The 23,333-nt window shown below is 41.3% G+C and overlaps 1 pseudogene; it reads left to right on the top strand.

Moving 5' to 3' along the window:
* Window positions 1–23,333, top strand: part of LOC140608702 (ectonucleotide pyrophosphatase/phosphodiesterase family member 3-like) — a 54,925-nt pseudogene that overhangs the window by 6,229 nt on the left and 25,363 nt on the right.

Raw genomic sequence — 23,333 nt, 5'->3', positions numbered from 1 at the left:
TGCTTAGAAGTTCTGTCATTTACAGAAAGTGCCATATTAATGTCTCCCAGTATTAGTGTATTGTTATCTAAGTATGTCTTAACTTTGGCTATTAATTGATTGATATACTTGGCAGCTCCCATATTCAGGGGCATGAATATTCATGATTGTTAGGTCCTCTTGTTGGATAGATGCTTTAAGTATGATATAGTGTCCTTCTTCATCTCTTACTACAGTCTTTGGGATAAAGTTTAATTTATATGATATGAGGATGGCTACCACTGCTTTCTTCTGAGGACCATTTAAATGGTAAATGGTTCTCCAACCTTTTATTTTCAGGCTGTAGGTGTCCTTAAGTCTAAAATGAGTCTCTTGTAGACAGGAAATAGATGGGTCTTGCTTTTTTTATGCAGTCTGAAACTCTGCCTCTTGATAGGATCATTAAGCCCATTGACGTTCAGAGTTACTATTGAAAGATATATATTTAGTGTCATCATGATACCTCCCTGTTTTTGTGGATTGTTTCTTTGGGCTTCCTCTTTCTTTTCCAGAGTCCCCCTTAATATTTCTTGGAGAGTTGGTTTGGTGGTCACATATTTTTGCAGTTTCTGCCTATCTTGGAAGCTCTCTATCTCTCCTTCTATTCTGAATGAGAGGCTTGCTGGATAGAGTATTCTTGGCTGCATGTTCTTCTCATTTAGTACCCTTTCTGGCCTGCCAGGTCTCTGTGGAGAGGTCTGCTGTTAACCTAATACTTCTTCCAGAAAGGTTAGGGATTTCTTGTCTCTTGCTGCTTTAAGGATCTTCTCTTTATCTTCAGAATTTGCAAGTTTCACTGTTAAATGCTGAGTGTTGAACAGGTTTTATTGATTTTAGGGGGGAATCTCTATCTCCTGGATCTCAATGCCTATTTCCCTCCCCATGTTAGGGAAGTTCTCAGCTATGATATGTTCAAATACACTTTCTGGTTCTCTGTCCCTTTCGGCACCCTCTGGAACCCCAAATAAACATAAATTTTTCCTTCCAAGGCAGTCATTTATTTCCCTTAACCTTTCCTCATGATCTTTTAGTTGTTTTTCTCTTTTTTCCTCAGCTTCCTTCCTTGCCATCAACTTGTCTTCTACGCCACTCACTTGTTCTTCTACCTCATTAACACTCATTAACCTAGTTAGGACCTCCAGTTTGAATTGCATTTCATTTAATTGATTTTTAATTTCGGCCTGATTAGATCTAAATTCTGTAGTCATGAAGTCTCTTGAATCCTTTATGCTTTTTCCAGAGTCACCAGTAGCTTTATAATTTTGCTTCTGAATTGGTTTTCTGACATTGAATTGTAATACAAATTCTGTAACTCTGTTGGAGAGAGTTCTGTTTCTGATTCTTTCTTTTGTGGTGAGTTTTTCTTCTAGTCATATTCCTCAGTGCAGAGTGGCTAAAAACAAGTTGTACTGGAAAAAGGAATGAAAAAGAAAAAAAAAGGAGGAAAACAAAGAAGTAAAAACAAAAACAAACAAAAAAGAAAACAACAAAAATAATAAACAAACAAAAAAAAAAAAAACAAGGAGGGGTATCCTCTGATTCTATATACTGTAAGTTCCTCGACTTCCCCTGGAAGTTTCCAGTGCTGCTCAGTCAAGAACTTGCTCTTCCCCTGTCCTTCCAGCTGGTCTTCTGGGGAAGGGGCCTGCTGTGCTGACTCTCAGGTGTGTGCACCTGGGGGAGCTGCCCTGCCCCTTCCTGGTGTATGGCTCCATGGGAACTGTTTTTCCTGTGAGGCCCCTGTTCCCTGTGGCCCCGACCCTCCCAGACACAGCGTGACACAAGGAGGAATAACAACAGTGGCGGCAGCCAGCTCTCCAGCCCTGGAGTCAGCTCCCGCAGTAACTACCACAGACACCAGTCTGCAGGGGCCTAGATGCTCCCGGGGATGGCAGTGCTGACTTGCACAGCTCGGGGGCTCCCGGTGGCAGGAGCGCCCTTCCTGTCCTGTGTCCTCCCGGCCTCTGCCTGTCCCGTAGGGAGCACCGGATCCTGAGCTATGTTCCCCAGTGCCCTGGGCTCCGGGGCCTATGCCGCTGGAATTGCGCTCTGGGGGCCACGCAGCCCCCTCCACCCGGAGGCCGTGCCTGAGCTGCCACCTGAGGTGCTCCTGAGGCCCCGCCAGGTGTGCGCTCCAGCCCTTTATGGAGCTCAGCCTGCGGTGTGTGGTGCCCTCTCCCCCAGGGTGCACTTCCTCTGTTAGTGACCCCGGGAACCTGGTGGCTCCACTACCCCTCCTGGGATCCTGCCCGAGCTCCCTGCGAGTGCCTTTCTGTCCGGGAAGATTGGTAAAGTTCCTGCTTCTCCGGGACTGGGCTTTCCTATTCTAGAGGCTCTCACCACCCATCCTTAGCCTGGCTCCTCGCAGGAGCCCCTCCCCAACTGGATTTTTTTTATTTATTTATTTTTCTGTCTTCCTACTTTGATAGAAATGCATACTCTTCTCACCGTAGCATTCCAGCTGTTCTCCCTTTAAATCTCAGGCCAAATTAGTAGGTTTTCAGGATGATTAGAAAATTATCTAGGTAAGTTGGTGGGGGCAGGTGACTTGGGGAATCCTACTCCTCCGCCATCTTGCCCTGCCCCCCTCCCAGGAAATATTTCATGTGGTAGCACAAGTAATGCTATACCATGGGCCTGTATTGAGCTTATATTGGACAAACATAACCAAACATGAACAGGCGACTCATTCTGGCTACATATTAGACAACAGCATCAACTATGTTTTTAGATAAAATGACTCCAAATTTTCCCAACTTTAGGGTCTTCAGCCTCAATTCTCAAATGCAGAGTATAACCCCATACTTCTACAGAGATTGGCAGCAGTTTCCTCTGGATTTACTCTGGCTACACACCAACTAGGAAAGTGTGCCTATCACATGATCTCTGGTCCTTAATGACACATTCTAGTCCCTTGTATCTTTGAGGAAGCCACATACCCAACAGCTGCCATCGTGTCCTTGTCTGGATATTACAAAAATACTGGCTTCAGAAGGAAATCATGATGAATTAAAAAGAAAAAGAAGAAGACTGGTAAAGATACCAAAATAAGCAAGAAAAATCCTGGCCAACATATCTGTGCAAGAAATCATTTCTTTTTCTCTTTTTATTCTATAACTCTCCTTGCTCTATTATCCATACTTCCTTTTAAGTTTTTTGTTCAATTTCATAGTGTCTTTTTTTCTTATACAAATTGAGCACAAAATAGTAGTGACAGCCTTAACATTTGAGATTATTGAGACTTAAAATAAGAATGAGGAAGTAGAAAAATTTTAATTTTCCCATATTCTTCCCTGTATCTTTTTCTCTCAAAAAGGTCATAAGGGGGAAAAAGTCACTTTGTACTTCTAGTTCTCATTTTCCGACTTTCTTTTTAGATGCCTGGGAGTTGCACTTTTACACAGTTTAAAAATACGTCATCAAGTTACGGCAGTAATTATTAAAGAAACATGTCACTCCAGTTTGTAAGAGATCCACGAATTTTTCACAAATAAGGAGCGTGTACTAGATCTCAAAAACTTTTGACTTGATTTGACAATTAAGCAAATGTAGGTTATTTCAAGGGTAAATTGAATCCATGGTAAAAGGATTTTGGTGCAATTAAACTAATGTTTTAAATTTTTCCTGATATTTACTAATTTGTTGTATACTTTCATATATAATTTAAATTCAAGAGTTGTAATTGCCACTCAAAATCTAGACATATAGGGGATTCCTGGGTGGCTCAGCAATTTGGTGCCTGCCTACAGTCCAAGGCATGATCCTGCAATCCCGGGATTGAGTCCCACATTGGGCTCCCTGCATGAGGCCTGCTTCTCCTTCTGCCTGTGTCTCTGCCGCTCTCTCTCTGTCTCTGTGTCTCATAAATAAATAAATAAAATCTTAAAAAAAAATCTAGACAGACCTACTGTCTGCCAAAAAAGGAGGGGGATTTATGGTGGCTAAAGATATATACAAATAAAAATTTAGAATGTTTATTTCTAATCATAATTTCATAATTTAAATCACATTTTTATTTTTTATTTTTATTTTTATTTTATTTTTTCTCCTGTTTTATTTATTTTTATTTTTTTAATAAGTTTTTTTTTTATTGGTGTTCAATTTACCAACATACAGAATAACACCCAGTGCTCATCCCGTCAAGTGCCCCCATCAGTGCCCATCACCCATTCACCCCCTTCTACCACCCCTAGTTTGTTTCCCAGAGTTAGGAGTCTTTATGTTCTGTCTCCCTTTCTGATATTTCCCACACATTTCTTCTCCCTTCCCTTATATCCCCTTTCACTATTATTTATATTCCCCAAATGAAAATAAAATATATTGTTGGTCCTTCTCCGACTGACTTACTTCACTCAGCATAATACCCTTCAGTTCCATCCACGTTGAAGCAAATGGTGGGTATTTGTCATTTCTAATGGCTGAGTAATATTCCATTGTATACATAAACCACATCTTCTTTATCCATTCATCTTTCGATGGACACCGAGGCTCCTTCCACAGTTTGGCTATTGTGGACATTGCTGCTAGAAACATCGGGGTGCAGGTGTCCCGGCGTTTCATTGCATCTGTATCTTTGGAGTAAATCCCCAACAGTGCAATTGCTGGGTCGTAGGGCAGGTATATTTTTAACTCTTTGAAGAACCTCCACACAGTTTTCCAGAGCGGCTGCACCAGTTGATATTCCGACCAACAGTGTAAGAGGGTTCCCTTTTCTCTGCATCCTCTCCAACATTTGTGGTTTCCTGCCTTGTTACTTTTTCCCATTCTCACTGGTGTGAGGTGGTATCTCATTGTGGTTTTGATTTGTATTTCCCTGATGGCAAGTGATGCAGAGCATTTTCTCATGCGCATGTTGGCCATGTCTATGTCTTCCTCTGTGAGATTTCTCTTCATGTCTTTTGCCCATTTCATGATTGGATTGTTTGTTTCTTTGCTGTTGAGTTGAATAAGTTCTTTATAGATCTTGGAAACTAGCCCTTTATCTGATACGTCATTTGCAAATATCTTCTCCCATTCTGTAGGTTGTCTGTTAGTTTTGTTGACTGTATCCTTTGCTGTGCAAAAGCTTCTTATCTTGATGAATTCCCAATAGTTCATTTTTCCTTTTGTTTCTTTGGCCTTCGTGAATGTATCTTGCAAGAAGTTACTGTGGCCGAGTTCAAAAAGGGTGTTGCCTGTGTTCTCCTCTAGGATTTTGATGGAATCTTGTCGCACATTTAGATCTTTCATCCATTTTGAGTTTATCTTTGTGTATGGTGAGAGAGTGGTCTAGTTTCATTCTTCTGCATGTGGCTGTCCAATTTTCCCAGCACCATTTATTGAAGAGACTGTCTTTCTTCCAATGGATAGTCTTTCCTCCTTTATTAATTGACCATAAAGTTCAGGGTCCACTTCTGGGTTCTCTATTCTGTTCCATTGATCTGTGTGTCTGTTTTTGTGCCAGTACCACACTGTCTTGATGACCACAGCTTTGTAGTACAACCTGAAATCTGGCATTGTGATGCCCCCAGATATGGTTTTCTTTTTAAAAATTCCCATGGCTATTCGGGGTCTTTTCTGATTCCACACAAATTTTAAAATAATTTGTTCTAACTCTCTGAAGAAAGTCCATGGTATTTTGATAGGGATTGCATTAAACGTGTAAATGGCCCTGGGTGACATTGACATTTTCACAATATTAATTCTGCCAATCCATGAGCATGGAATATTTTCCATCTCTTTGTCTTCCTCAATTTCTTTCAGAAGTGTTCTATAGTTTTGAGGGTATAGATCCTTTACCTCTTTGGTTAGGTTTATTCCTAGGTATCTTATGCTTTTGGGTGCAATTGTAAATGGGATTGACTCTTTAATTTCTCTTTCTTCAGTCTCATTGTTAGTGTATAGGAATGCCACTGATTTCTGGGCATTGATTTTGTATCCTGCCACACTACCAAATTGCTGTATGAGTTCTAGCAATCTTGGGGTGGAGACTTTTGGGTTTTCTATGTAGAGTATCATTTCATCAGTGAAGAGGGAGAGTTTGACTTCTTCTTTGCCAATTTGAATGCCTTTAATGTCTTTTTGTTGTCTGATTGCTGAGGCTAGGACTTCCAGTACTATGTTGAATAGCAGTGGTGAGAGTGGACATCCGTGTCTTGTTCCTGATCTTAGGGGAAAGGCTCCCAGTGCTTCCCCATTGAGGATTATATTTGCTGTGGGCTTTTCGTAGATGGCTTTTAAGATGTTGAGGAATATTCTGTCTATCCCTACACACTGAAGAGTTTTGATCAGGAATGGATGCTGTATTTTGTCAAATGCTTTCTCTGCATCTAATGAGAGGATCATATGGTTCTTGGTTTTTCTCTTGCTGATATGATGAATCACATTGATTGTTTTATGAGTGTTGAACCAGCCTTGTGTCCTGGGGATAAATCCTACTTGGTCATGGTGAATAATCTCCTTAATGTACTGTTGGATCCTATTGGCTGGTATCATGTTGAGAATTTCTGCATCCATGTTCATCAGGGATATTGGTCTGTAATTCTCCTTTTTGGCGGGGTCTTTGTCTGGTTTTGGAATTAAGGTGATGCTGGCCTCATAGAACGAATTTGGAAGTACTCCATCTCTTTCTATTTTTCCAAACAGCTTTAGGAGAATAGGTATGGTTTCTTCTTTAAATGTTTGATAGAATTCCCCTGGGAAGCCATCTGGCCCTGGACTTTTGTGTCTTGGGAGGTTTTTGATGACTGCTTCAATTTCCTCCCTGGTTATTGGCCTGTTCAGGTTTTCTATTTCTTCCTGTTCCAGTTTTGGTAGTTTATGGCTTTCCAGGAATGCGTCCATTTCTTCTAGATTGCCTAATTTATTGGTGTATAGCTGTTCATAATATGTTTTTAAAATAGTTTGTATTTCCTTGGTGTTGGTAGTGATCTCTCCTTTCTCATCCATGATTTTATTAATTTGAGTCTTCTCTCTCTTCTTTTTAATAAGACTGGCTAATGGTTTAGGTATCTTATTAAATCTTTCAAAGAACCAACTCCTGGTTCTGTTGATCTGTTCCACAGTTCTCTGGTCTCGATTTCGTTGAGTTCTGCTCAAATCTTTATTAACTCTCTTCTTCTGCTGGGTGTAGGATCTATTTTCTGTTTTTTCTCTAGCTCCTTTATGTGTAAGGTTAGCTTTTGTATTTGAGTTCTTTCCAATTTTTGAATGGATGCTTGTATTGCGATGTATTTCCCCCTTAGGACTGCTTTTTCTGCATCCCAAAGATTTTGAACGGTTGTATCTTCATTCTCATTAGTTTCCATGAATCTTTTTAATTCTTCCATAATTTCCTGGTTGACCCTTTCATCTTTTAGCAGGATGGTCCTTAACCTCCACGTGTTTGAGGTCCTTCCAAACTTCTTGTTGTGATTTAGTTCTAATTTCAAGGCATTATGGTCTGAGAATATGCAGGGGATGATCCCAATCTTTTGGTATTGGTTCAGACAGTATTTGTGACCCAGTATGTGGTCTATTCTGGAGAAAGTTCCATGTGCACTTGAGAAGAATGTGTATTCAGTTGAGTTTGGATGTAAAGTTCTGTAGATATCTGTGAAATCCGTCTGGTCCAGTGTATCATTTAAAGCTCTCGTTTCTTTGGAGATGTTGTGCTTAGAAGACCTATTGAGTATAGAAAGAGCTAGATTGAAGTCACCAAGTATAAGTGTATTATTATCTAAGTATTTCTTCACTTTGGTTAATAATTGATTTATATATTTGGCAGTTCCCGGATTCGGGGCATATATATTGAGGATTGTTTTTTGTTTTTTTGTTTTTTTTAATTTTTTTTTTATTTATTTATGATAGAGAGAGAGAGAGAGAGAGGCAGAGACACAGGCAGAGGGAGAAGCAGGCTCCATGCACCGGGAGCCTGACGTGGGATTCGATCCTGGGTCTCCAGGATCACGCCCTGGGCCAAAGGCAGGCGCTAAACCGCTGCGCCACCCAGGGATCCCTATATTGAGGATTGTTAAGTCCTCTTGTTTGATAGATCCTTTAAGTATGATATAGTGTCCCTCTTCATCTCTTACTACAGTCTTCGGGGTAAATTTTAGTTTATCTGATATAAGGATGGTACCCCTGCTTTCTTTTGAGGACCATTTGAATGGTGAATGGTTCTCCAACCTTTTATTTTCAGGCTGTAGGTGTCCTTTTGTCTAAAATGACTCTCTTGTAGACAGAAAATAGATGGGTCCTGCTTTTTTATCAGTCTGAAACTCTGCGCCTTTTGATGGGGTCATTAAGCCTGTTCACGTTCACAGTTACTATTGAAAGGTATGAGTTTAGTGTCATCATGATATCTATTCAGTCCTTGTTTTTTTGGATTGTTCCACTGAACTTCTTAAAGGGGACTTTTAAGAGTCCCCCTTAAAATTTCTTGCAGAGCTGGTTTGGAGGTCATATATTCTTTCAGTTGCTGCCTGTCTTGGAGGCTCTTTATCTCTCCTTCCATTTTGAATGAGAGCCTTGCTGGATAAAGTATTCTTGGTTGCATGTTCTTCTCATTTAGGACCCTGGATATATCCTGCCAGCCCTTTCTGGCCTGCCAGGTCTCTGTGGAGAGGTCTGCTGTTACCCTAATACTCCTCCCCATCAAAGTCAGGGATTTCTTGTCTCTTGCTGCTTTAAGGATCTTCTCTTTATCTTTGGAATTTGCAAGCTTCACTATTAAATGTCGAGGTGTTGAACGGTTTTTATTGATTTTAGGGGGGGGATCTCTCTATTTCCTGGATCTGAATGCCTGTTTCCCTTCCCAGATTAGGAAAGTTTTCAGCTATGATTTGTTCAAATACATATTCTGGCCCTCTGGCCCTTTCGGCGCCCTCGGGAACCCCAATTAAACGTAGGTTCTTCTTCCTCAGGCTGTCGTTTATTTCCCTTAATCTGTCTTCATGGTCTTTTAATTGTGTCTTTTTACCTCAGTTTCCCTCTTTGCCATCAACTTGTCTTCTATGTCACTCACTCGTTCTTCCACCTCGTTAACCCTCGTCGTTAGGACTTCTAGTTTGGATTGCATCTCATTCAATTGATTTTTAATTTCTGCCTGATTAGCTCTAAATTCTGCAGTCATGAAGTCTCTTGAGTCCTTTATGCTTTTTTCTAGAGCCACCAGTAGCTGTATAATAGTGCTTCTGAATTGGCTTTCTGACATTGAATTGTAATCCAGATTTTGTAACTCTGTGGGAGAGAGGACTGTTTCTGATTCTTCCTTTTGAGGTGAGGTTTTCCTTCTAGTCATTTTGCTCAGTGCAGAGTGGCCAAAAACAAGTTGTATTGGGAAAAGGAGAAAAAGAGAGGAGAGAAAGAAGAAAAGAAAAGAGAAAAAGAAAAAAGGAAGAAAAAAAGGGAAAAAAAGAGAAGAAAAAGAGAAAGAAAAAGAAAGAAAGAAAAAAGGGGTGGGGGAAGCAAACAAATCAAAAAGCAAAAATAAAAAAACAAAAACAAAAAACCCAAAACCACGGGGGAGTATCTACTGTTTCTGTATACTTTAAGTCCCTTGGCTTCCCCTGGAAGTTGTCAGTCTAGCGGGTCTTCTGGGGGAGGGGCCTGTTGTGCTGATTTTCAGGTGTTAGCACTTGGGGGAGCTGCTCTGCCCCCTGCCTGGTGCAGGGCTCAGTGGGGGTTGTTTACCCCGTGAGGCCGCAGGAGGAACAACCAGTGGCGGCAGCCAGCTCTGGAGCCTTGGATTCAGCTCCCGCAGGAGCTCCGGTGCTCTCCGTCTGCAGGGCCTGGAGGCTCCGGGGCGGGGCCGCTGATCTGCTCAGCTCCGGGCAGGAGCGTCCTTGGGGTCCTGGGCCCTCCGGGCCTCTGCCTGCCCCGGGGGGAGGCCGGATCCTGGGCTGTGTCCCGGCATCCAGTGCTCCCGGGCCTGTCCTGTTGGATTCGCCCTCCTGGCCGTGCAGCCCCCTCCACGGAGCCCCCGCCCGAGCCCCCCCCCGAGCTGCTCCCGGCCCCGCCGTGCGGGCTGCAGCCCTTAGGGAGCTCGGCGCACTCTCCCGGGGCGCAGGTGTCTGTTAGTGTCCCCGGGATTCCGAGGGCATCCCCTCCCTCCTGGGTCCTGCTCCACCTCCCCGCGAGCCCCTTTCCGCCCGGGAAGGTTGGTGCAGCTCCTGCGTCTCCGGGACGGGGCTCTCCTGTCCTGGGGACACTCGCCCCGGCCTCAGCCCGGCTCCTCGCGGGCCCCTCCCCCTTGGAGGCCTTTGTTTCTTTATTTCTTTTTCCCCGTCTTCCTACCTTGATAGAAGCGCGAACTCTTCTCACTGCAGCATTCCAGCTGGTCTCTCTTTAAATCTCAGGCCGAATTCGTAGATTTTCAGGATAATTTGAAGGTTATTTAGGTAATTTGGTGGAGACAGGTGACTTGGGGACCCTACTCTTCCGGCATCTTGCTCCTCCTCTCCTAAATCACATTTTTAATTTCAATTTAAGTATTGTTACAACAATAAAAACAACATAATATCCTTTAATATTTTAATATTCTCATTTAATTTAATACTTAATATCCTTATTTTATTAGCCAAGCTTAAACCCTCTTACTTTTAAAAAGTACTTAATTGTCTTAGAAGATGAAATTGTTGAATTAGCTTGCATATTTTATAACATACACAAAGAAAGAATTTACTTATTTTTATTGCCAGAAACCTGATCAGCATTTCAAACCTTATTTGACTCCTGATTTGCCAAAACGACTACATTTTGCCAAAAATGTCAGAATTGATAAAGCTCATCTTTTGGTGGATCGGCAGTAGCTGGCTGTGAGATTTGTGCATATATTTACTTGTCTCTTGATAGTTTTAACAACTATTTTTCATTATAAATTACCTTAATTTTATCCTGCTATTATCCTGTAATTTTTCCTGATACTAATAATTCCTTGACTTTTTATATGCTACCTAGCACTTCTACATTAGAAACCCCTATTACTAGGGGGCCAATCTTAGATTCCTAAGCCTCACAATATAGAAGAATGGGAAGAAGAAGCTTGGCACTGTTTATAGACCACTCCAGAAGCTGTCAATAGCAGCATATTGCTAACCCCCATGGGGTCTTTTTCCAGGGGTAGACAGGATGTAAAGACAGTATCAGTTGTCTTCCAGGCTGGTAGTAAGTAATTGATTAGATGGCTCTTTGAGATCTTTGTCATCTTGATGGTTTTTATGAAAGAGCACCTTTATTGGTTCTAAGGCCAAGCTAACTAATTAGATATTAACATTTATTTCTTTTTTCTAGTTATAATTCATGTTGATTGTTGAGAATTTGCAAATGATAATTATGTGTAGAGAAAATAAAAACCATTCCAAATCGGCTCATTCCAAATAACCAATTAATTCACTGGTTTCACAAAATCATATTGGTGTTATGGTATGTGCTGGGCCTTGTTCTAGGCATTTGGGATACAGGCAGGATTCTTGTCAAATGAAGAAGACTGATGATAAGCCAGCAAACAAATACATACACATTTTCTAGTAGTTTAACTAATGTTTCCTATTTTTATATTTCGTTCCAGTGGGTTTTTTTTTTTCTTGTACATAAGTGGCTTTAAATGGAATCAGGATCCTACTGTTTTCTGGCCTTATTTGTATGCTATGTAAAGCTGGAAGATACAGAGGAAAATAGGAATTCAGAGTTTGAAAGATATGTTTCACAAAGAGGAAGCAAAAACAAATGAGGTAGTTGGGCTCTAATATAAGTGTGTGCAGGATGAGGAACTGTGATTTTGGTAGAGCCTATTGTATGAGACAACCCTGAAACCCAAGCAGTCAGTACCCGGCTGATCCGGAGAGTGTGCATGTTCACCCCTGGCCTCTAGATGGCACTGGCCTCTCTTCTTGGGTTTAGAGTTTCATAGCTCTTCTCTGGAAGGTCAGTGGCTTTACTGTGTGACTCAACATAGCATTCTCTAGAAGAATTAAAAAGACTAAGCTTTACTAATATTAAGTATGTAAGGTTTTTAGTAATTTAAGTGCATAATATGTGAACAAATATGTCCAAATGTAGGTGAATTACCCAAATATTTACTGTTGAGAGTATGAAATTAAAGAAGTTAGGAGGCCATTAATGCAAAATGAGAAAGTGCCCATCCATCTTATAACATGGCCTATGGGTTATAGAAGGAGAGTCCAGCCACCACAGTACATCTGGGTATCATAATTAATATCTAGTCTCAAATTATAAGCCTTGTATATTTAATAGCTAGTGGTGAGATGTAAAAAGAACAGCAGGCTGAGAGTTCAAGACCCACCTCCACACCCTAACTTATGAGAACTTAAATTCATGTCTCAGGTTTCATTTTCATCATCTGTAACACAAAATGAGCCTGGTTTTATTACTCCCTTGATATTAAAGTAAACTAATTTACATCAAGGGAAATGTTGATTACAGCTCTAACCAGAGCAATCAAGGGGTCTCATCTGATTAAGTCCTGGGTTCACTCTACTTCCAACTCTTTTAACACACAAGTGTCAGGCTACCTAGTTTCTACATTAAAGTATGCTGTCTTTAGTTATAATGTCCAACGTTTGATGACTAGATTTGATTTCCTTTCCAGAATCAGCAAATTCCATCACTTAGTGTAACCTATCACCACCATTATCATCCTTATTTTGCCTAAAATGTTTAGATTTTACTAATTCGGGGAAACCCAATTATTTGAACTACAGCTGAAATATTGTTAAAGTGCCTCCCTTAAAGAACATGAATAATAACTTTTTATTTTATGATTGGAAAGTTACAAATACTTCCCAGGTACTTTTCTAAGAAATGGGAATAGGCACAGTCCCCACCCTAATGATCTTTGTGCAGGCAGGGAGGAAGACAACAATTATAATCAGGTGTAACAAATGCTGAGCTAGGATCAAGTACAAGGTACAAGGAAACAAAAAGAGTGATTACACAGCCCAGGTGTGGATGTCAAAGAAGGTCAGATGATACTTCCTGGTAGGTGTGGTTCTTGCTCTGGGTTTTTTTAAAAAAAAATTTTTTTTTAAATATTTTATTTATTTATTCATTCATGAAAGAGAGAGAGAGACAGAGAGACAGAGAGACAGAGACACAGGCAGAGGAAGAAGCAGGCTCCATGCAGGAAGCCTGACTCGGAACTTGACCCAGGTCTCCAGGATCAGGCCCTGGGCTGAAGGCGGTGCTAAACCACTGAGCCACCTGGGCTGCCCTTGGTATGGGCTTTGAAGAGTCAGGATGGGTTAGGCTAAATGCTGTCACATACAGCAGGTCTGCCCCAAGCTTTGTGCAGTCTGTGCATTGTCCAGAGGCACTCAGCCAAGATGAGAGGCAATAGAAGCATAACCCTTGCTTAGCTCACTGAGCTCTGACTGGAGGCTCTATCTGCAGAAGGAAATGGGCCATTTTTCTTGACTGGAAAACATCCATCTGCTGACCAAGCCTTGAGCACTGTCAGGCTGTATAATCTCAGAAGTGCTTCTGTCTTGAAATACTCTACCCAGAGTAGTGGGACATCTTTTTTAAAGCCAGCAGTTGCTCTGGGACAAGGAAGTGTAGAAATAGATTACAGGACTAGGTTCCGATGAAGGAAGCTGCTTTCCTTCTGAAGGATCCAACTGTCATGACTAAATAGTGTGACTTTGACTGTAAAGAAAATTCACATTGGTGGATACAATGTGGCTGGAGGTGAATATGTGGATGTGTGGAGTTGCATTTCAGAGAGCTAACAATGTTCAATAATAGTAGGTGTGTGTATGTGTATGTGCGCGTGCGCACACGTGCTCTTTGTGGGAAGATTCTGAAGTTTGGAGTTAGGATAACCAATTAGGAACTTTGTTCGGGTCAGCTTAGAATGGTGGCAGAAGAGGAGAGCAGGGGAAAATGTGAAAGGTTCTACATAGGTGGCTAGGACTCTCCTGGGGTCAGGAAGTAAGTCTTACTCATCTCCCATCTGTGTCATCACTCACCTGTGGCAGAGGAACTGGCCTTGATTTCGACTTTATTAATTAGACATTGAGAAGATAAAAGAGAATTTGTTCCAGAAGATTTCATATGGTACTTGGAAGTTGAGCTAAATCATGACAGATAGAATCAACTCATTTTTTCCAAATGCTAGCTTCTATTTTTCCATATGTAATTTCCAGAGTCAAATTAATGATTGGAAAGCATAAACATGAGCAGTTAGAAGAGTAAATTTCTAAAATTTTCACTTGAGAAGAATAGAAAATAGTGTTTTTCAAACACTATTTCTCATCTTTAATCTCTGAATAAGTATTGACTTTAGTATTAACTAAAGCTTTCTAATTGAGTTGGGTTAGAAGTCGAAAACATTTTTTAAAAGTCTTTTTCTGAAAATATAGAAAGGATCCATTTTAGAAAATTTTACCAATGACTTAGTTCTAAAGACCCTTTTTTCTTTCATTAATGAATACTCTAGCCTCCCACACAGAATTTAAAACTTAATTATACCCAAATAGTTCCAATAATCTTGCAAATATCTATGTAATAAAGAAAAAAATACTTTTTATCTTTTAAAATATTTTAGGGATGCCTGGGTGCCTCAGTGGTTGAGTGTCTGCCTTTGGCTCAGGGCCTTGATCCTGGGGTCTGGGTTTGAGTCCCACATCAGGCTCCCTCCATGGAGCCTGCTTCTCTCTCTCTGCCTGTGTCTCTGCCTCTCTCTCTCTCTCTCTGTGTCTCTCATGAATAAATAAAATCTTTAAAAATATGTATATATTTTAAACAAATCTTATGCCAAAAATTTTATTAGAATTAACCAAGGTAATGAACTGGCACCTTTGAGTAACTGAATTTAAAACCCTTATAAATAAGAATCCTCTCGCTTTCCCCATTCTAGATAGTCCTTAGCCTTTCCTTTCTTCCCTCTTTTAGGTAGCATTGAGTGTAGCCTGCTCAGTGTTGTGATTTATTTTCCATTTTGTGATTTATTTTTATTTAAGATGAGTGAGAGTCACTTATGAATGTTTTGAAAGTTGATTTTTTTTTAAGACACTAAATTAAAGTCCTGCCTACAATGCAAAAACAAAAACATTGTGTGCTTGTGTATTTACCTGAGGTGGGTAGTAGGAAAGTAAATGAGACAAATCTCTCTTTCTCTCTCTCTCTCTTTTTTTTTTTTTATTACTAATCGTGTATTGAAAGCAGAAAGAGGTTACACGACACCAAATAAACCAGTTCTGAGGACTTCCCCAAGATAAAGTTGTACAGCTCCAGCTTCCTCAGTGTTTATCAAAACACAAAAGAAAACAGTAGAGGTCGTCGTTTCTATGGCAAATCTGACCCTTGCAGGCTGAGGGAGTGAAAGCACCTACTGTTGCCCGGGATCCGAGGGCTGAGGCGCTGGGATGACTGGCCCGCCCGCCGGCACTCCTGCTGGTGAGACCCCAGGCGGCCCGGAGCAAGACAGAGTGCCCACACCGCCTCCAGGGAGGCCGGGGTCCCTCCAAGGGGTGCGTGAGAGGTGATGCAGCCCCCAGCCCGTCTCTGTAAACAGCCCGGACAACTGTTAAAAAAGAGGAATCTTTTACCCATTAGAAACCTAATTGGAACCAGTATGACATTTTTACTTTAAAAAATAAATCTGGTCCCGGAGACGCAGGAGCTGCACCGACCTTGCCGGGGGAAAGGGGCTCGCGGGGAGTTGGAGCAGGACCCAGGAGGGCGGGGAGGCCCGAGGGCTCCCGGGGACAGTAACAGCAACTGCGCACCCAGGAGAGTGCGCCGAGCTCCCTAAGGGCTGCAGCGCGCACGGCGGGACCCGGCGGGACCCGGAGCAGCTGAAGGGGCTCGGGCGGCGGCTCCGCGGAGGGGGCTGCGCGGCCCCGGGAGCAGCTCGGAGGGGCTCGGGCAGAGGAAGAGGCTCCGTGCGGAGGGGGCTGCGCGGTTCCAGGAGCAGCTCGGAGGGGCTCGGGCGGCGGCTCCGCGGAGGGGGCTGCGCGGCCCGGGAGCGCGAATCCACCAGCGCAGGTTCCGGAGCACAGGGCGCCGGGACACAGCCCAGGATCCCGCCTCCCCCGGGACAGGCAGAGGCCGGGAGGGCCCAGGACAGCGAGGACGCTCCTGCCCCAGCTGAGCACATCAGCGGCCCCGCCCCGGAGCCTCCAGGCCCTGCAGACGGAGAGCTCCGGAGTTCCTGCCGGAGCTGAATCCAGGTTTCCAGAGCTGCCCCGCCACTGGGGCTGTTCCTCCTGCGGCCTCACGGGGTAAACAACCCCCACCGAGCCCTGCACCAGGCAGGGGCACAGCAGCTCCCCCAACTGCTAACACCTGAAAACCAGCACAACAGGCCCCTCCCCCAGAACACCAGCTAGACGGACAACTTCCAGGAGAAGCCAAGGGACTTAAAGTACACAGAATCAGAAGATACTCCCCGGTGGTTCTTTTTTTGTTTGTTTGTTTTTGTTTTTGTTTTGTTTTGCTTTTTGATTTGTTTCCTTCCCCCACCCCCTTTTTTTTCTCCTTTCTTTTTCTTTCTCTTTTTCTTCTTTTTTTTTTTTCGTTTTTTTTTTCTTTTTCTTCCCTTTTTTTTTCTCTTTCTCTTTTCTTTCCTTCTTTCTCTCCTCTCTTTTTCTCTTTTTCCCAATACAACTTGCTTTTGGCCACTCTGCACTGAGCAAAATGACTAGAAGGAAAACCTCACCTCAAAAGAAAGAATCAGAAACAGTCCTCTCTCCCACAGAGTTACAAAATCTGGATTACAATTCAGTGTCAGAAAGCCAATTCAGAAGCACTATTATACAGCTACTGGTGGCTCTAGAAAAAAGTATAAAGGACTCAAGAGACTTCATGACTGCAGAATTTAGAGCTAATCAGGCAGAAATTAAAAATCAATTGAATGAGATGCAATCCAAACTAGAAGTCCTAACGACGAGGGTTAACGAGGTGGAAGAACGAGTGAGTGAACTAGAAGACAAGTTGATAGCAAAGAGGGAAACTGAGGAAAAAAGAGACAAACAATTAAAAGACCATGAAGATAGATTAAGGGAAATAAACGACAGCCTGAGGAAGAAAAACCTACGTTTAATTGGGGTTCCCGAGGGCGCCGAAAGGGACAGAGGGCCAGAATATGTATTTGAACAAATTCTAGCTGAAAACTTTCCTAATCTGGGAAGGGAAACAGGCATTCAGATCCAGGAAATAGAGAGATCCCCCCCTAAAATCAATAAAAACCGTTCAACACCTCGACATTTAATTGTGAAGCTTGCAAATTCCAAAGATAAAGAGAAGATCCTTAAAGCAGCAAGAGACAAGAAATCCCTGACTTTTATGGGGAGGAGTATTAGGGTAACAGCAGACCTCTCCACAGAGACCTGGCAGGCCAGAAAGGGCTGGCAGGATATATTCAGGGTCCTAAATGAGAAGAACATGCAACCAAGAATCCTTTATCCAGCAAGGCTCTCATTCAAAATGGAAGGAGAGATAAAGAGCTTCCAAGACAGGCAGCAACTAAAAGAATATGTGACCTCCAAACCAGCTCTGCAAGAAATTTTAAGGGGGCCTCTTAAAATTCCCCTTTAAGAAGAAGTTCAGTGGAACAGTCCACAAAAACAAAGACTGAATAGATATCATGATGACACTAAACTCATATCTCTCAATAGTAACTCTGAATGTGAACGGGCTTAATGACCCCATCAAAAGGCACAGGGTTTCAGACTGGATAAAAAAGCAGGACCCATCTATTTGCTGTCTACAAGAGACTCATTTTAGACAGAAGGACACCTACAGCCTGAAAATAAAAGGTTGGAGAACCATTTACCATTCGAATGGTCCTCAAAAGAAAGCAGGGGTAGCCATCCTTATATCAGATAAACTAAAATTTACCCCAAAGACTGTAGTGAGAGATGAAGAGGGACACTATATCATACTTAAAGGATCTATTCAACAAGAAGACTTAACAATCCTCAATATATATGCTCCGAATGTGGGAGCTGCCAAATATATAAATCAATTATTAACCAAGGTGAAGAAATACTTAGATAATAATACACTTATACTTGGTGACTTCAATCTAGCTCTTTCTATACTCGATAGGTCTTCTAAGCACAACATCTCCAAAGAAACGAGAGCTTTAAATGATACACTGGACCAGATGGATTTCACAGATATCTACAGAACTTTACATCCAAACTCAACTGAATACACATTCTTCTCAAGCGCACATGGAACTTTCTCCAGAATAGACCACATACTGGGTCACAAATCGGGTCTGAACCGATACCAAAAGATTGGGATTGTCCCCTGCATATTCTCGGACCATAATGCCTTGAAATTAGAACTAAATCACAACAAGAAGTTTGGAAGGACCTCAAACACATGGAGGTTAAGGACCATCCTGCTAAAAGATAAAAGGGTCAACCAGGAAATTAAGGAAGAATTAAAAAGATTCATGGAAACTAATGAGAATGAAGATACAACCGTTCAAAATCTTTGGGATGCAGCAAAAGCAGTCCTAAGGGGGAAATACATTGCAATACAAGCATCCATTCAAAAACTGGAAAGAACTCAAATACAAAAGCTAACCTTACACATAAAGGAGCTAGAGAAAAAACAGCAAATAGATCCTACACCCAAGAGAAGAAGGGAGTTAATAAAGATTCGAGCAGAACTCAACGAAATCGAGACCAGAAGAACTGTGGAACAGATCAACAGAACCAGGAGTTGGTTCTTTGAAAGAATTAATAAGATAGATAAACCATTAGCCAGCCTTATTAAAAAGAAGAGAGAGAAGACTCAAATTAATAAAATCATGAATGAGAAAGGAGAGATCACTACCAACACCAAGGAAATACAAACGATTTTAAAAACATATTATGAACAGCTATACGCCAATAAATTAGGCAATCTAGAAGAAATGGACGCATTCCTGGAAAGCCACAAACTACCAAAACTGGAACAGGAAGAAATAGAAAACCTGAACAGGCCAATAACCAGGGAGGAAATTGAAGCAGTCATCAAAAACCTCCCAAGACACAAGAGTCCAGGGCCAGATGGCTTCCCAGGAGAATTTTATCAAACGTTTAAAGAAGAAATCATACCTATTCTCCTAAAGCTGTTTGGAAAGATAGAAAGAGATGGAGTACTTCCAAATTCGTTCTATGAGGCCAGCATCACCTTAATTCCAAAACCAGACAAAGACCCCACCAAAAAGGAGAATTACAGACCAATATCCCTGATGAACATGGATGCAAAAATTCTCAACAAGATACTGGCCAATAGGATCCAACAGTACATTAAGAAAATTATTCACCATGACCAAGTAGGATTTATCCCTGGGACACAAGGCTGGTTCAACACCCGTAAAACAATCAATGTGATTCATCATATCAGCAAGAGAAAAACCAAGAACCATATGATCCTCTCATTGGATGCAGAGAAAGCATTTGACAAAATACAGCATCCATTCCTGATCAAAACTCTTCAGAGTGTAGGGATAGAGGGAACATTCCTCGACATCTTAAAAGCCATCTATGAAAAGCCTACAGCAAATATCATTCTCAATGGGGAAGCACTGGGAGCCTTTCCCCTAAGATCAGGAACAAGACAGGGATGTCCACTCTCACCACTGCTATTCAACATAGTACTGGAAGTCCTAGCCTCAGCAATCAGACAACAAAAAGACATTAAAGGCATTCAAATTGGCAAAGAAGAAGTCAAACTCTCCCTCTTCGCCGATGACATGATACTCTACATAGAAAACCCAAAAGTCTCCACCCCAAGATTGCTAGAACTCATACAGCAATTCGGTAGCGTGGCAGGATACAAAATCAATGCCCAGAAGTCAGTGGCATTTCTATACACTAACAATGAGACTGAAGAAAGAGAAATTAAGGAGTCAATCCCATTTACAATTGCACCCAAAAGCATAAGATACCTAGGAATAAACCTCACCAAAGATGTAAAGGATCTATACCCTCAAAACTATAGAACACTTCTGAAAGAAATTGAGGAAGACACAAAGAGATGGAAAAATATTCCATGCTCATGGATTGGCAGAATTAATATTGTGAAAATGTCAATGTTACCCAGGGCAATATACACGTTTAATGCAATCCCTATCAAAATACCATGGACTTTCTTCAGAGAGTTAGAACAAATTATTTTAAGATTTGTGTGGAAACAGAAAAGACCCCGAATAGCCAGGGGAATTTTAAAAAAGAAAACCATATCTGGGGGCATCACAATGCCAGATTTCAGGTTGTACTACAAAGCTGTGGTCATCAAGACAGTGTGGTACTGGCACAAAAACAGACACATAGATCAGTGGAACAGAATAGAGAATCCAGAAGTGGACCCTGAACTTTATGGGCAACTAATATTCGATAAAGGAGGAAAGACTATCCATTGGAAGAAAGACAGTCTCTTCAATAAATGGTGCTGGGAAAATTGGACATCCACATGCAGAAGAATGAAACTAGACCACTCTCTTTCACCATACACAAAGCTAAACTCAAAATGGATGAAAGATCTAAATGTGAGACAAGATTCCATCAAAATCCTAGAGAAGAACACAGGCAACACCCTTTTTGAACTCGGCCATAGTAACTTCTTGCAAGATACATCCACAAAGGCAAAAGAAACAAAAGCAAAAATGAACTATTGGGACTTCATCAAGATAAGAAGCTTTTGCACAGCAAAGGATACAGTCAACAAAACTCAAAGACAACCTACAGAATGGGAGAAGATATTTGCAAATGACATATCAGATAAAGGGCTAGTTTCCAAGATCTATAAAGAACTTATTAAACTCAACACCAAAGAAACAAACAATCCAATCATGAAATGGGCAAAAGACATGAACAGAAATCTCACAGAGGAAGACATAGACATGGCCAACATGCATATGAGAAAATGCTCTGCATCACTTGCCATCAGGGAAATACAAATCAAAACTACAATGAGATACCACCTCACACCAGTGAGAATGGGGAAAATTAACAAGGCAGGAAACAACAAATGTTGGAGAGGATGCGGAGAAAAGGGAACCCTCTTACACTGTTGGTGGGAATGTGAACTGGTGCAGCCACTCTGGAAAACTGTGTGGAGGTTCCTCAAACAGTTAAAAATATACCTGCCCTACGACCCAGCAATTGCACTGTTGGGGATTTACCCCAAAGATACAAATGCAATGAAACGCCGGGACACCTGCACCCCGATGTTTCTAGCAGCAATGGCCACTATAGCCAAACTGTGGAAGGAGCCTCGGTGTCCAACGAAAGATGAATGGATAAAGAAGATGTGGTTTATGTATACAATGGAATATTACTCAGCTATTAGAAATGACAAATACCCACCATTTGCTTCAACGTGGATGGAACTGGAGGGTATTATGCTGAGTGAAGTAAGTCAGTCGGAGAAGGACAAACATTATATGTTCTCATTCATTTGGGGAATATAAATAATAGTGAAAGGGAAAATAAGGGAAGGGAGAAGAAATGTGTGGGAAATATCAGAAAGGGAGACAGAACGTAAAGACTGCTAACTCTGGGAAACGAACTAGGGGTGGTAGAAGGGGAGGAGGGCGGGGGGTGGGAGTGAATGGGTGACGGGCACTGGGTGTTATTCTGTATGTTAGTAAATTGAACACCAATAAAAAAAAAAAATAAATCTAAGTTTATTTATTGATATTTTGTTTTCATGTATAAAAACAAACAGTATAAAATTGCTAATACTGCTGAATTAAAATGCTAAAATAGGAGATAGGCAAAAGACTAATTACATTTGAAGTCATTCAAGTAATACAGCAACCCCAAAATTAAAAATAAAGTCTGAATTTATGAGAATGTACTAGCCTTTTCTTACCAAGTATTATAATTAACTTTCCATCTTCTTTATATATATGTTTTAAAGATTTTATTTATTTATTCACGAGAGACACACAGAGAGAGAGAGAGAGAGATAAAGGCAGAGTCACAGGCAGAGGGAGAAGCAGGCCCCATGCAGGGAGCCTGATGTGGGACCCGATCCTGGGTCCCCAGGATCACACCCCGGGCTGAAGGCGGCGCTAAACCGCTGAGCCACCAGGGCTGCCCTCTTCTTTATATTTTATGCTATTTTCCTAGATATCTCCTGTGTAAAATAGAAATCAATATTTTTTCCCAGTTTCAAAGACTGGTTTCTAAAGTACTGAAATGCTTAAAGTAGTATATTAGTCAAACTATTCTTAATCACATGGGCATTAATTAATGTCTAAAAGATACAGGTAAGCTTGAAGACAATTTTTTTAACATTTTAAATTAATTTTTAATTGATGTGTACTAATGTACAATGTTATATTCAAATTCTTCTTCTTTTTTTTAATCTGTGCCTCTGTTATCATTGTGTTGTCAATGTCTAAGAGCCAAAGGCTTTTAAATTCTATTTATAGATTCTGGATTCTCCTTCTTTCTCTCCTACCATTCTGTTTGTTCCTCTAGTTATTAATTTGAGTCCAAAAATAACTATGTTTATGCTATCGTTGACAGAAAAATTATATAAAAGAGAAGCTACATAAAAATCCATTAAAGCTCAGTATACAGTAAGATCTCATATCAATGTATTGATTGCAATGTAATATTTCTTTAAAGGAGTAAAACATATTCTGTGGAGGAGGTAATCATTGTTATAACAATGAATTTAAGAGCATGGAGGTAACCTACTGCTTTTTTTTTAACAAGTATTTATTGAGCACCTACTTTTTTTTTGGAAGATTTTATTTATTCATTCATGAGAGACACAGAGAGAGGCAGAAACATATGCAGAGGGAGAAGCAGGCTTCCTGCAAGGAGCCTGATGTGGGACTCGATCCCAGGACTCTGGGATCACGCCCCAAGCTACAGCAGATGCTCAACTGCTGAGCTACCCAGGAGTCCTGAGCACCTACTTTGTGATAGGCAATTTTTAGGACCCTTGTGTACAGCACTGAATGAAACAGATAAGGATCTCTGCTCTCATGAAGCTTTCATTCTAACAGAGGCATATAGACAATTGGCATAATAAAGAAATACATTATTTGGTATGTTAGGGGATAAGTGCCATGAGAAATAAAAGTAAAGCATAGTAGGTAGAAACTGGGTGTGTTTCAGGGTACCAGAGGGGCAGTATGCAGTTTTACATAAGGTGGAGAAGGTAAGATTCATTGAGATGATGTTTGAACAGAGACTTGAAGAGGGTGAAAAAAATCAACCTTTCAAATATTCAGGGGACGAGTGTCCCAGGCTGGGGAAACAGCCAGTGCAAAGGCCCAAAGGTGGCAACCTGCCTGATATGCTGGGGATAAGAGAGCCTTCATAAGCTATGACTGTGGCTGATTCAAGAGGAAGGAGCAAGGGTTCAAGTGG

This window comes from Canis lupus, chromosome 1, assembly GCF_048164855.1.
Source record: "Canis lupus baileyi chromosome 1, mCanLup2.hap1, whole genome shotgun sequence".
Taxonomy (NCBI): Eukaryota; Metazoa; Chordata; class Mammalia; order Carnivora; family Canidae; genus Canis; species Canis lupus.
This window is presented reverse-complemented; position numbering and strand designations above follow the sequence as displayed.